This window comes from Hyaena hyaena, unplaced genomic scaffold (assembly GCF_003009895.1).
Source record: "Hyaena hyaena isolate Hyena2069 unplaced genomic scaffold, ASM300989v1 scaffold_471, whole genome shotgun sequence".
Taxonomy (NCBI): Eukaryota; Metazoa; Chordata; class Mammalia; order Carnivora; family Hyaenidae; genus Hyaena; species Hyaena hyaena.
Genome location: NW_024081102.1, coordinates 750,023 through 764,056, shown reverse-complemented (window position 1 = coordinate 764,056; position 14,034 = coordinate 750,023). Strand labels below are relative to the sequence as shown.

Sequence of the window (14,034 nt, the reverse complement as noted above, 5' to 3'; positions counted from 1 at the left end):
TCCTGGGAGGTGACGGGTCCGCGGCGTCCTGGGTGTCAGGTGAGGCGGCAGGGCCACCGCTGACTAAAACAGGCCTTTGTGTGTTCTGGTTTGGACACGTTGACCCCCCCACCCCCACCCCACTCCCCGCCCGGGGAGCTTTTTTCCAATTTGAACTCTTACTGCTTGCTGCTCTGTACTTGGCTTTCTTTCTGCGCACGTCTCTTGCCCCGTTCCCAGGACCAGCGCCCCTGACAGACGAACATTCTAGAAGGCCACGCTGGGGTGTGGGGGAGGCTGGGGGAGAGCGAGGGTGTGGTGGGGGGAGGGCTTTGTAAGATTTTTCCAGTGAGTAAAAAAGACTCCAAGGCAAAATGTTCCGCAGGAGCAGTTTTATTGCATGCACCCCCGGCGAGGCCCCCAGCGACTCAGGAGAGGGGAGTCGGGGAAGTCGCGCCCGGGTTCCGTGGTGGGGGGTTTTATAACCTGTAGGTGGGGGTGGGCAAGTCCAGGTAACAGGGGCGGTCTCTTGACTGGAAAGTCCCGGGCGGGAGGTTTTGGTTTCTTGCCTAAGTTTCTGTTTCCCGCCGAAGTCGGAACGGTCACTGATGTATTGGCGGGAAGGTCAGCCATCTTAAGAAGTCGGCCATTCTGTGGCGTCTCTGCCCTACCTCTCACCCGCCCAACAGGCTTGAGCATCTGGCGTTTGCCCCCACTCTGCCACTCCCTTGCTGTGTGCAAGCCGTTCTGTCTCTGGTCTCTTCCCTCCCTTGTAAAATGGGAGCGAGAATAGCTTAGGGGCCCAACAAGCCGAAGTGTGAACCCGTGAGGGGCCCTCAGTGCCACCATTTGCGGTGTTCCGCGTCTCGTCTCACCATGGCCACCATACTCCCTCATCTTTCTCCTTTATGATTGAAACCAGCTCAAAAATTGCCTTGCTCAAAGTCTGCCTGTCAGCGAGGACTGCATTATTAAGGGTCACTTCTAGAAGTTTTATTGCCATTTTTTTGCATCTCTGTTGAAACTGCGGTCAAAGACACTCCTTTATTGCGCCCCCTGGTGCTGTGGGGGAGGCTTTTACTCACTGGGAATATACACCAGGCAAGGGCCTCACAACTGGTCGGTGGAACCGTGAGATCAGTGGGTCCTTGTCCGGGTTCCAGGACTGGGTGCAGCAAAATCTGGCCGAGGTGGAGATTGGCTGCGATGGGTGGCAGAATGGACCCCCGATTCTTGAGGAATCAGGAACAGATCAGCCGGGAGTCATATGGAGGTACAAGGCCGGCCCCACCTGGTGCTTGGGCTCTTAGATTGGGTACAAATGCCTCATCTGTCCCTAGAAGCATCAAAGCAGAATCAAATAATGTCAAAAGCATTTAGTTTACAGCAAAACAGTGTTCATCTGTGCAATATAGGAAATATCATACCTATGAAACAGAACAGGTAGTAATGATTATTACAGTAGAGATCATTAATTAAGCACTGGCTGATGGGACTATGCTAAGAGCAATCATTTACCCTCCAGACCCTTCTGTGAGGTAGTACTATTGTTATTCCTGTTTTTAAAAAAATTGAGATACAGTTGACACGTAACATTATATTAGCATCAGGTATATGCATAATGACTTGGTATTTCTGTATATTGTGAGATGATCTATACATGTGAAATAACATCTGTCAACACACACGGTTACACAGTTACAATTTTTTGTTTATCTATCTTTGAGAGAGAAAGAGTGCGAATGGGGGAGGGGCAGAGAGAGAGGGAGACGCTGAATCCCAAGCAGGCTCCAGGCTCTGAGCTGTCAGCACAGAGCCCGATGTGGGGCTCGAACTCATGATTGTAAGATCATGACCTGAGTCAAAGTCAGCGGCTTAACCAACTGAACCACCCAGGCACCCCTACAATTTTTTTTCCCTATGAGAACTTTTAAGATTTACTCTCATAGGTGCACTGGGGTGGCTCAGTAGGTTAAGCACCTGACTCTTGATTTTGGCTCCTGTCATGATTTCACAGTTCATGAGTTCAAGTCCCGTCTTGGGCTCTGAACTGATGGCTTAAAGCCTGCTGCTTGAGATTCTGTCTTTCTTTCTCTCTGCCCCTCCCCCACTCCATCTCTCTCAAATATATAAATAAACTTTAAAATATAATAAAATTTAAAAAGGCTCTCTTAGTAACTTTCAAATATGTAATACAATATTATTATGTTTAAAATTAATTTTTAAAAATGTTTTATTTCTGAGAGGGAGAGAGACAGTGTGAGCAGGGGAAGGTCAGAGAGAGGGAGATACAGAATATGAAGCAGGCTCCAGGCTCTGAGCTAGCTGTCAGCACAGAGCCCGACATGGGGCTCAAACCCATGAACCGCGAGATCATGACCTGAGCCGAAGTTGGACGCTTAGCTGACTAAGCCATCCAGGCGCCCCACAATATTATTAACTCTAGTTCCATACTGTTCATCATATCCCCATGGCTTATTTATTTCATAACTGAAGGTTTGTACCTTTTGACCACTTTTACTCATTTTGCCTAACCCCTCCCCCTCCTAACTCCTCCCTACCTCCCCACCTCCCTCCTGGCAACCACCAATCTGTTTTCTGTATCTATAATTTCAGTTTTTATTTTTTGTCTTTTGTTTTAGATTCCACATATAAGTGAGATCATATAGGTATTTGGCTTTTCCTATATATTTCATTTGGCTTAATGCCCTCAAGGTGCATCCACGTTGTTGCAAATGGCAAGGTTTCCTTCTTTTTTATGGCTGAGTAATACTCCATCATACATACTGCAATTTCTTTATCTGTTCATCACCACATGGACACTTAATTTGTTTCCATGTCTTGGCTATTGTAAATAACATTGCTGTGAACATGGGGGTGCAAAGATCTTTTCAAGTTAGTGTTTTCATTTCCTTCTTTTTTTAAATTTTTTTTTATTTTAAAAAATGTTTGTTTATTTTTTTACAAATAGTTTATTGTCAAGTTGGTAGATTTCCTTCTGATAAATACTCAGTAATGCAATTACTGGATCATAGGGTAGTTCTGTTTTTTAAATTTTTTGAGGAATGTTCACACTGTTTTCCACAGTGGCTGCACCAGTTTGCATTCCTACCAAACAGTGCATGAGGGCTGCCTTTCTCCACAGCCTCACCAGCACATGTTGTTTCTTGTCTTTTTAAAAAAAATAACCACGGTAACCGACGTGAGGTGATGCCTCACTGTGATTTCGATTCGTATTTTCCTGACGAAGAGTGATGCTGAGCACCTCTTCATGGCCCTGGTGGCCATCTTTGTGTCTTCTTTGGAGAAATGTCTATTCAGATTCTCTACCCATTTTTAATTGGATTGTTCGTTTGTTCGCTGTTGTGTGAGTTCCTTATATGCTTTGCGTATTAATCCCTTATCAGGTGTATAACTTACAAATATTTTCTCCCATCCACAAGCTGCCTTTTCATTTTATTGAAAGTTTCTTTTGCTGTTCAGAAGCTTTTTAGTTTGATGTAGTCCCACTGTTTATTTTTAATTTAATTAATTAACTTGTTTTAACGATTTTAGTTTTTTTAACGTAATCTCTACACTCAGTGCGGGGCTTGAATTTACAACCCTGAGATCAAGAGACACATGCTCTACAGACTGAGCCATCCAGGCGCCCCACACTGTTTATTTTTGCTTTTGTTACCTTTTATTTTTTTTGGTGTCAAATTAAAAGAAATCATCACCAAGGCCGATAGTGAGGAGCTTACACCTCTTTTCTTATACTCGTTTTATTTTTTATTTTTAAAAAGTTTATTTTTATTTGAGAGATAGCAACAGAGCACAAGCAAAGGAGGGACAGAGGGAGAGAATTCCAAGCAGGCTGCATGCTCAGTGTGGAGCCTGATGCGGGGCTCGATCCCACCACCCTGGGATCCTGACCTGAGCCAAAATCTAGAGTCATGCACGCAACTGACTGACTGAACCAGCCAGGCGCCCCTATTATTATACCCATTTTAATATTGAGAAAACTGAGCCTAACTTGTGCATGAGTGCGCTGCTAGTAGCAGAAATGGAATCTAATATTAGAGTTATGTCTCGGTCACCTCAGGCTGCAAAAACAAATGACCATAGCCTGAGGGGCTTGGACAGCAAACATTGGTTTCTCAGAGTTCTGAAGGTTGCGAGTTCAAGAGCAGGGTGCCGGCAGATTTGATTTCTGGTGAGGGCTCTTCTCTTGGTTTGCAGAAGTCTGTCTTCTCACTGGCCTCGCATGGTGGAGAGAGATCATCTCTCTTGTCTCTTTTTAGAAAGACACTCATCCCATTTGTGGGAGCTCCACCCAAAGACACGCCACCAAATAACATTGTACTGATGACTGTGGATTCAAAATATGGATCGAGAGGGACATAAACATCAGTCCCCAGCAAGGTGGCAACAGCCATTTGCTTTTAGTATAGCATCCCGCTCTAGGCACTCAGGACCTTTCTCAGTATGTGATATTTAGACCAACCCACCTGCCATTAAGTCATTGGATCCTGACAGCACCTATGCTATAGAAAGTGGTATTCATTTAGTTATGAACATCTGCTGAGTGTGTACTGAATACAGGAAGTTATAGATGTGCAATCTCACTTGTGCTGAGCAGCCTTGCTTGTTTCCTCCTAGAGGAGGCAAATGAAAATGACAAGCTAGTTCACGGAAAGTAACACTATAGCAGAGACTGTTGCCTTTTGCTCCAGCTATTTTCTCCCCATGAAGTGACCCTGTGTGGCCTCTGAGAAATCACTGTCTCTTGTTGTAGGAGTCCCTTTACCTTCCCCATGCCTCTAGCAGTTTCCTCCCTTTTTTTTTCTTTCTGTAAAGATAATTGATTTATTTTGAGTGAGAGGGTGGAGGAGGCAGAGAAAGAGGGAGACAGAATCCCAAGTAGGCTCTGCTGCCAGTGAAGAGCCAGATGTGGGGCTCGAACCCACAAACCTGGTTCATGACCTGAACCAAAACCAAGAGCCAGACGGTTAACAACTGAGGCACCGAGGCGCCCCCTAGCGCTTTCCTCCTGACCAAGCTCTTAGCCATGAGCACATCCTGCAGTGCCTGATGGCATCACATGACCGTGGATTTCCCATCAGTAACTGTGAGTCAAAAATTACATGTGCTCTTTTCTTGGAAATACATTTTTTTGCTATTAACATTCCACACTACATGTATTATTATAATTTTAAGGAAGCTTTTTTCTTTAGCAATTTTCACAAACTGAATAACCTACCCTATAAATTGCATTGTGCTTATAATTTTCTTTAAAATGCATTGAAGTCTCTTTATTTTATTTTTATTTTATTTTTAAGTAATCTGCCTAGCCAGCGTGGGGCTCGAACTCACCACTCCGAGAATCACATGGTCCTCCGACCGGGCCTGCCAGGCTCCCCTAAAATGCAGTAAAAGCTCTTTCAGTCATAAATAGTCTCTATCCTTGGAAATTCCTCAGGCTCAGTGTATATTTCTACACATCCATGAGGATTTGGAGACAGGGGCATCACACTTTGTATCAGAAAAGTGGAGTTGAGTTCTGGCTGGGTCACTTCCCAGCTGTGCCTTTGGGTGAGGCGTCCAGCTTCTCCAGTTTGAAGTCCCTCATCTGTAAACTGTGCCTTGGGGACTTTACATCATACTTTGGTGTTTTCTTATACTTTGGACCAAAACGTAGTGGCAGGTAAATCATTTTGTTTACTTGGCTGCTTGAGGACAGAGGGTATTTCTCTTATGCGTTCGTTGCCACAGTGCTTGCTAAAAGCGGGTGCCAGTAAATATTAACCTCCTTATTAAACTGATGATGTTCATGACTTCAAGTAAAGGATGGAAAAGAGAGGAAAACTGAAGCGTTAGCTATTGCACAGAATCCATTTTGAATTTAGGTGCTTAGGGGTTAAAAGAAGTCCCCGAGGGCAGTTATTTAAATTGAGCTAAACAGTGCTCAAATGAATACAAATCAAGTAATCATTTAAAAATAACACTGTCCAGGGGCACCTGGGTGGCTTAGTCGGTTAAGCTTCCGACTTTCGCTTGGGTCATGATCTCGCGGTTCATGGGTTCGAGCCCCACGTCGGGCTCTGTGCTGACTGCCAGCTCAGAGCCTGGAGCCTATTTCGGAAGTCTGTGTCTCTCCCTCTCTCTGACCCTCCCCTGCTCACGCTGTCTCTCTCTCTCCTAGAAATAAATAATAACACTGTCCAGGGGCACCTGGGTGCCTTAGTTAAGCATCTGACTTCAGCTCAGGTCATGATCTCGTGGTTCGTGAGTTCAAGCCCGGCGCTGGGCTCTGTGCTGACAGCTCAGAACCTGGAGCCTGTTTCAGATTCGGTGTCTCCCTCTCTCTGCCCCTCCCCTACTTGTGCTCTGTCTCTCAAAAATAAATAAACATTAAAAAAATAAATAAAAATAACCCTGTCCAACAATAGGAGTCTGACAACTCATCAAAATGGTCAAGTTCAGGGTGAATCCTGTCCTGCTCAACTTCATCAATATTCTTAGCAGTTTGGAATCTCAACAAGTTTGGCTGAAGCAGATTGAAGATTAGAAATTGAGCATCTTTGGGTGCTTGCCTGACTTCTGAAGCCACCTAGATCCTGTCTATAGTTGATAACAGGATCCTTGGAGATGAAAACTGAAAGCTGTTTATCCACTTAAAAGTATTCTTGGGGCGCCTGGGTGGCTCAGTCAGTTAAGCGTCTAACTCTTGGTTTCAGCTCAGGTAATGATCCCAGGGTTGTGGGATGGAGCCTGCTTAAGATTCATTCTCTCTCTCTTTCTCTCCCTCTTCCCCTCCCCCGTGTGTGCGTCTGCATGCATGGGCACACAAGCCCATGCGCGCGCTCTCTCTCTCTTTAGAATAAGCAACGCCTGTGTACAAAATATTGCCAGCCTAATGAAATGGATACGACTGCATTCCCAGCACTAAAGAGGTTCTAATTTGCCTGGGGACCTAAGACACATTTACAAATTATTACAGAACAACAATGGATATGTTAAGTAGTAACATGAAATAAAGGTCTAAAGAGAGTCTTCCGTGGTTCCCAGGAGGAAGAATAGACTGAAGGGAGAGAATTGCCCAGGAAATGGAATCAGCAAAGACCTTCCTCTTGGTTATAGCCAGAGGGAACACACCTAGCCAGGTACCCTCACAGACAAAAAAAAAAGGAAAATGAAAAAGGCTTCTCAGTAAAGGAACCCCCTGGAGTAACTAGTCCTCTGGGGTCTCCCGCAGGGTAGTGGCTGTAAAGCCGTCTCCCAAAAGCCAGACTCCAAATCTGGCATGAGCTTGGCTAGCAGTCCGGTTAGATACATAAGATCCCGGTTAGCCCAATGAGTAGAAAGTTTTACTCAAACCCTGATGTTACTTTAAACAAAAAAATTGTCAGGTTTTACATAAAGATCCAAATCCGAATTTGCTATTGTGAGTTTGTACCTTCCTAAATTTGCCCAAACAGAGATGCCTTGATTTCTTTTCCCTTCTCTTTTTTTATTTGTGTAATGTTTATTTTTGAGACAGAGACAGGGCACGAGTCCGGGAGGGGCCGAGAGAGAGAGGGAGACACAGAATCCGAAGCAGGCTCCAGGCTCTGAGCTGTCAGCACACAGCCCGACGCAGGGCTCGAACCCACAAACCACGAGCTTATGTCCTGAGTTGAAGTCGGATGCTCAACCGAGTGAGCCACCCAGGCACCCCTCTTTTCCCTTCTCTTACAGGAGAATGTGTGAAGGAACACTCATTTGACATTTTGCATATTTTCTAAACCCATCAAATCGAAATATTATCTGAGTAGAGGTGAAGTCTTACCACAATGAATAAGAAACTATACTTTGTTATTGGGTTGATGTTATTGTATGAGAAACAACTAGAAGTCAAAGCAAACAAGCCAGATAGTTTTGTAATAGAAAGCAAAGAGCCAAACAGGACGGCCCGGTTTAGATTTCCCCTCTGGCACTGGCTCTTTGGGCGCCCCACCCTCCAGCAAGCCCTCTCTGTCTCACTTTTCTGTCTATAAATCAGAGACAGTAGCACCTAACTCAGAGAGTAATCATCAGTAGGACATGTCATACATTTGCCAGATACTAAATAAACATAGGACAACTCATTCACAGAGTATTAAATCTAAAGTAAGCATTAGCCCTTTCAAAATAATCACCTTGGAAGAATCATTCCAGGGATGTGGTCCTTGGTGAAAAGAGATCAGAAACTAAGTGACATTGTCTTCGGAAGCTGTGGCATATTCTTTTTTAGTATTCCTTGTATTCCTTGTGGTGGTGAATCTTCCTCTTTGGAAGGTAGGGGTTTTTTGTCTGTTGGTTTGTTTTTGTTTTGTTTTTCCAACAGCCCGAAGTCTGTCCAACAAAGTCAAGAATGGTTACTAGAAGGAGACCACACTGGGAAGTACTTCTTGGCAAAAATGAGGATTGATTAAGCAGTCCACTTTCCTGTGTGGATCATCCTTTGAGACTTTGGAAATAGAAGGCTTTTTGGTAAAGTGCATGGATGTATTAGTTATCTGGTGCTGCCCAGGATTAAGCCCAAATTTAGCAATTTAAGACAAACGATCGTTGGCCTTCTCACTGTCTCTGGGTCAGGAATCTGGCCGCAGTTAGCTGGATGCTTAGGATTGGGGTCTGTCACCTTGCAGTGGGCTGAAATACAGACACTGGCTGGGACTGTGGTCATCTCCAGGCTCCCCTGGCGAGAGATCTGTTTCCAAGCTTGCTCATGGGGCCTTGCCCCCAGGAAAGAGGAAAGGAGCAAGAGAAAGAGAGAGCACGAGAGCAAGCAAGAGCGTTCCAGCGCCCTCATAAAATCTACAGACTTTTTCCAATCTCATCTTGGAGGTGACCCCCATTATTTTCGCCTTATTCTTTTTCTTGGACATGTGTCAATACGTTCAGGCCTCCCTCACGGAGCTGCAGGTACACAAGGGAATGGAAATGAAAAGGCAGGATCATTGAATCATTCTAGGAGTGACAAGGTTGAATGATTGCACTCATTTCAACAAGATCTCTAATTGATTTTTTTTAATGTTTTATTTATTTCTAGGAGAGAGAGAGAGAGACAGCGCGAGCAGGGGAGGGTCAGAGAGAGAGGGAGTCACAGACTGAAACAGGCTCCAGGCTTTGAGCTGTCAGCACAGAGCCCGACGCGGGGCTCGAACCCACGAACCGCAAGATCATGACCTAAGCGAAAGTCGGATGCTTAACCGACTAAGCCACCCAGGCGCCCCAATCTCTAATTGATTTTTAAAATTTTATTATTTTATAAGGATGCTATGCATTTTTTTCCCTATGGTATATCGTCGTGGGAAGATTACCCGACACTAACAACATGATCTGAGGGAATCGTCATCGGAGGCCTGACTCATTTTGGGTCATCCGAAGCAGAGAACGAAGTGCCTATCATGTTTACAACATTGACCAAGATTCTGGTATGCCAACATTTCCAGACAACTCGTCGCCTAGAATTTGGGGACTTTGTATCTTAATGCTTTTTATTTTTTCAGGATTTAATTAAGTATTAAGTTTCACAAGCCTGACAGGAAGCACCTGTTTTCAACCAGCCCCCATCAGTCTGTGAATGTGGCCTGCGGGTGCTCTGCAGCTAAGTACTGTCCTCGTTAACAAATGATGCCCTTTTTGTCTGTCAAGGTTTAGTAGACCTAGAACCTTTTCCTTCCGGTTTTTCAAGTGGGTTTTTTTTTTTTAAATTTTTTCAAAGCACATTTACAATTCAGGGTGCAGATTCTCAACAAAGCTGTCATGTTTATTTCCTAATGAAGTCATCCAATGTGTTGCAATCTGTTGCTTAAATCTTAGTGTCAACTCTCACAGATCACAGCAAAGAACCACAAGATGACAGCTGCTGGCTGACGACTGAACCAATGGATGAATGTGGGTGGAGCAGGAAGCCTTGACACAGAGTGGAAACTGACTACACGTCCTTTTGGACCTGGTTTTAAATTGGGTATTGATCTCGGTCTGTGAAACTATGCACTTAAATGTGAAATAAGCAAGCCTTTGCAAAAAGCGTACATTCTTTGCTTAGTCATGGACACCTACAAAATAATTAAATTTATAGCAACAAACTTTCTATACATATTTTTAATTCTTTTTTTTTAAATTTTTTTTTTTTTTTTTTAATTTCTAGGAGAGAGAGAGAGACAGCGTGAGCAGGGGAGGGTCAGAGAGAGAGGGGGAGTGACAGACTGAAACAGGCTCCAGGCTCTGAGCTGGCAGTCAGCACAGAGCCCGACGCGGGGCTCGAACCCACGAACCGCGAGATCATGACCGAAGCGAAAGTCGGACGCTTAACCGACTAAGCCACCCAGGCGCCCCTATATATATTTTTAATTCTTAAAGGTTCTTTTAATGCCCTCCTGCAGAGTTCTGTAAAGAGTGCTAATAATTTGATGTATATCTTCCAGATGTTTTCTATCCATCTACAAACATGCATATATTTATATACACAGATACATGAGATGATACTATATATATTCTTGAAAGGAAGGTTTTTTCAATAGACTTTTTCTTCTTCCCTCCTGATTTATAAGGGGACATACATTGCTGTTTAGCCACAGGTTAACAGTCTTCCTTATAGGATTTCTAAAAACACCTCTTGAATAGGTTTAAAGGTAATTAAAACTAAGTCATTCTTATAGGTTTTTGGTTTTTTCATTTTTGTTTTTACAGGCACGTTGAAAGTTAATGTATAAATGTTGCTCGTAAGCAATTTTTACTTAAAAAATTATAAACAAGTAGATAGCTTTGAAAGTCTTTTCCTTTTCAGGTCATAAGCTACGGTTACTTTTGTATGCACTTTGGCTAATTTATGTAAACATTGCCTACTATGACCATTTTAGACTGGGACAAAACTCTTAGCCAGTCAAGGGTGGTTGTGGGGGGAGACATTGTTAATCAACTTAACGATAACCCACAACACTCGGACCAACTATGAACTGAGTTGAATCTCTGATTATTTATAGTTCCTTTCCAGACTATTTTCTAAGTAAGGAGACTTTTCATGGCCTATGTCATCAGCATGAAAAATAAGAGGTGTACAACTTTCCTATTAAAATAGGAGGAAAGCCAAACAAAATCGCTATTTTTAAAGTAGCATTTGTAGGAATTACTTTACCTACTGACCTTTTTTGCATTTTATTTTTACAAATGCATTGTGGGTAGCGCCTAGCTGAATATGAAAGTAAACCCGGAGGGTGGCGCCTGGGTCTGGGCGAGGACTGCTGGCCCGGGCTGGGCGGGGCGGCGCTAAGCTGCCGGGGAAGCCGAGCCACGTGCTCGCCTGGCCCCTGCAGGCGGGGCCTCGGGGCTGTCCCGCTGACCCGGTGGGTTTCGCGTCAGTGTCGCCAGCGCGTGGCCGGGTCTGCATGTGCGCGCAGCCGGGGGGGGGGGGGGGGGGGGGGGGGGGGGGGGGGGGGGGGGCGCCGGCCGGCTGGTGCCTCTCCCTGGCCTGGCAGGTTCCGCCTTTCAGCTTTGTCTATCATTAGGAGCCCCTTCCCCCCAAATCCTGGCCGCCTACACCCTCGTCTCCAGTGGTTAGGGATTAAGGCGAGTTAGGGAGTGAAACAGGTGGCTCCAACAAGACTTCTTCTCCCCTCCCCCACCTCCCACCTCGTGTGTACTAAAAACCCTATTCTGGGAGTTCTTCGGAAGCTTAAATTACCCACAAATTACTAACTTTTTCGTGACCCACCGCAGAGGACCGGGGGATTCCATTTCAAGAAGTGATTGGGAAAATGCAAACCCACTGGTGACCTTTCAAAACTTTAAATATTCATAGTGAAGGTTAAGGACAAACTGAGAAGAGATTGCCCACGAAGTATTTTTGCACTTAAAAAACATTGCCGAGGAAAACTTGAAGTTCTTTTTCTTAAGGGAGGCTTGGGCTGAGGATGTGGGGTTGAACCTTGGCTTTACACGTCAGATATGAATTGCGCCCCAGAAACCAAAATATGAAATAAATAGATTTAATAAATGAGCCCTTCGGAATATCGGTGTCATAACTTTTTTTTGTAAGGATAGTTTCGATTTTTTTTTTTTATATTTTTTATTTATTTCTAGGAGAGAGAGAGAGCGTGAGCAGGGGAGGGTCAGAGAGAGAGGGAGACACAGGCTCCGAAACAGGCTCCAGGCTCTGAGCTGGCAGTCAGCACAGAGCCCGATGCGGGGCCCGAACCCACGAACCGCCAGGTCATGACCCAAGAGAAAGTCGGACGTCCAACCGACTAAGCCACCCAGCCGCCCCTCAATTTTTTTCTTTTAATTAAAAAACTTCCTTTTGGGGAAACTGACAGATTTCCTGCACTTCGTCAAACTAAAGCTCTTAATCAACATATTTCTTAGGGTTTTCCTACTAATGTCTGTTCTTTCTTCCTGTAAGGACAAAACCAGGAAACTATTCAGAGAAAGGCTGAGCTGACTTCCTAATTACCTATTGTGATTAGTGAGAAAAACTTTGGAAATAGGGAATATTGGGCCTGGGTTGAGAATTTTGGGAAAATGGAGAAAACCTCAAATTTAAGGTGGTAAGATTTTTAAATTGTACTGCTAAAAATGTTCATACAAAAAACTTAGAAGATTCTGAGGTCTGAAGTAGCTGATTCAGTGATTTAAAAAAATACATATAATTTAAGAAAGGCAGTAGATTAAGAAAAGTATTAGATTGTCAGATGCTGTATTTTAAAGGCGGATAATTACTCTAGTGGCATTCTTATAAATTTTAAGATTCTTTTGACAAAGGTAGGAATTTCTATAGCAGTAATCATTAGTTTGTACCACAACTTCCACTTTTCTTTATATATCTTATTAGATTATGTTACTGCTATCTTTAGAAGCCGGTGGAACAAATCAGCTTTTTCTCCCCTTCGTAATGCTTACTGGACTTAAAGGGAATCTGGATATGTCACCCCCAAATATGCCACTTTGACACAAATTTATTTTGAGTTGAGGGCAGTTGAGAATCCACAGATGAATAAAGGCTTCTTGGAGTTTCCCTTATCTGACCAGAAGCAGTAACTTCAGGGAAATAGGGCTGCCATAAATTCCTTCTTTGGGGAGAGTCTACTTACTCATAAATGCCTCCCTGAGAGAGTTTTGTGGCTCTCCAGAAGACACAAAGACACAAAACAGGTAGAGACAAATATTATCACAAATTTCCTCCTTATCGCCCATTTGTTCTCCTGAAAACTTACTTGTCTTTCCTAAACAATCTTGTTTGTTCTTCCCACAGAGCCTTCCCCCCACTTACTCTTCCCTACTAAGTATATAAATCCCAAATTCTAGCCCCGACTTTTGAGTTACTCATCACTGAGCGTTCCCTACGGAATGAGTGCTGCACAAGCAAATCTACTCTGTTTTCTTCTCTTACTACTGTCTTTAGTCAGTGCAATTCATGGCCCGAGAGGGTCCAGGAAAAGTTTTTTCCTCCTCTACTGGCCTGAAGGAATTAACATGAAATATCAGAACAAGTACTGATCAAAGAGGTTAATGGGGTGTGGGAGTGGGGGGAGACGAGTTTCGTCCGTGGTCTTTATAGAAACGGTCTTAGTCCTAGATCTGCAATGTCCAAGGTAAGTCAGCTCTCTTTTAATGTTTTTGTTTTGTTTTGTTTTGTTTCGTTGAGATTTACTTCCCTGCCAAGCACTGTGCTGAGAGCTTTGCTAGTATTATCTCATTTCACCCTCAAAACAGCTCCATTGGGTCGGTAAATCACAGAAAATAAATAGCATCCTCTGTTCTTTATTTTGTCGTGGTTTGCTGGAGTTTCGGCTTTTCTCGCTCTTTCTGGGCTATATCGTTCTTTCCAGGCTACTTTGTAGCAAGCTTGAGTCGTGTGCACCAACTTCCCCTGGAATCCAAAGATCTAGAAGGAGCTTCTGTCTGTGATGAGGCTTTCAATGGATTCGCCTACAAAGCTTTACTCAGCCTGGACCCTGGAACCTTCTCAGACGGCCAGTGAAGAGAATTCCCAGGAAGGCTCAGCTGCCTCTCACACTATGTCCAGAGTATTAATGAAGAACCCTAGCA

The 14,034-nt window shown here is 44.0% G+C and overlaps 1 long non-coding RNA gene across 1 annotated transcript; it reads right to left on the bottom strand.

Annotated features, from left to right (window-relative positions):
- Positions 1 to 354: 354 nt before the first annotated feature.
- LOC120246418 lies at positions 355 to 8,576 on the bottom strand. The gene is made up of 2 exons (XR_005532045.1): positions 8,139 to 8,576; positions 355 to 1,406 (listed from the first exon to the last, which is right to left on the bottom strand). It is a non-coding gene; the product is annotated as an uncharacterized LOC120246418 (long non-coding RNA).
- Positions 8,577 to 14,034: the final 5,458 nt, after the last annotated feature.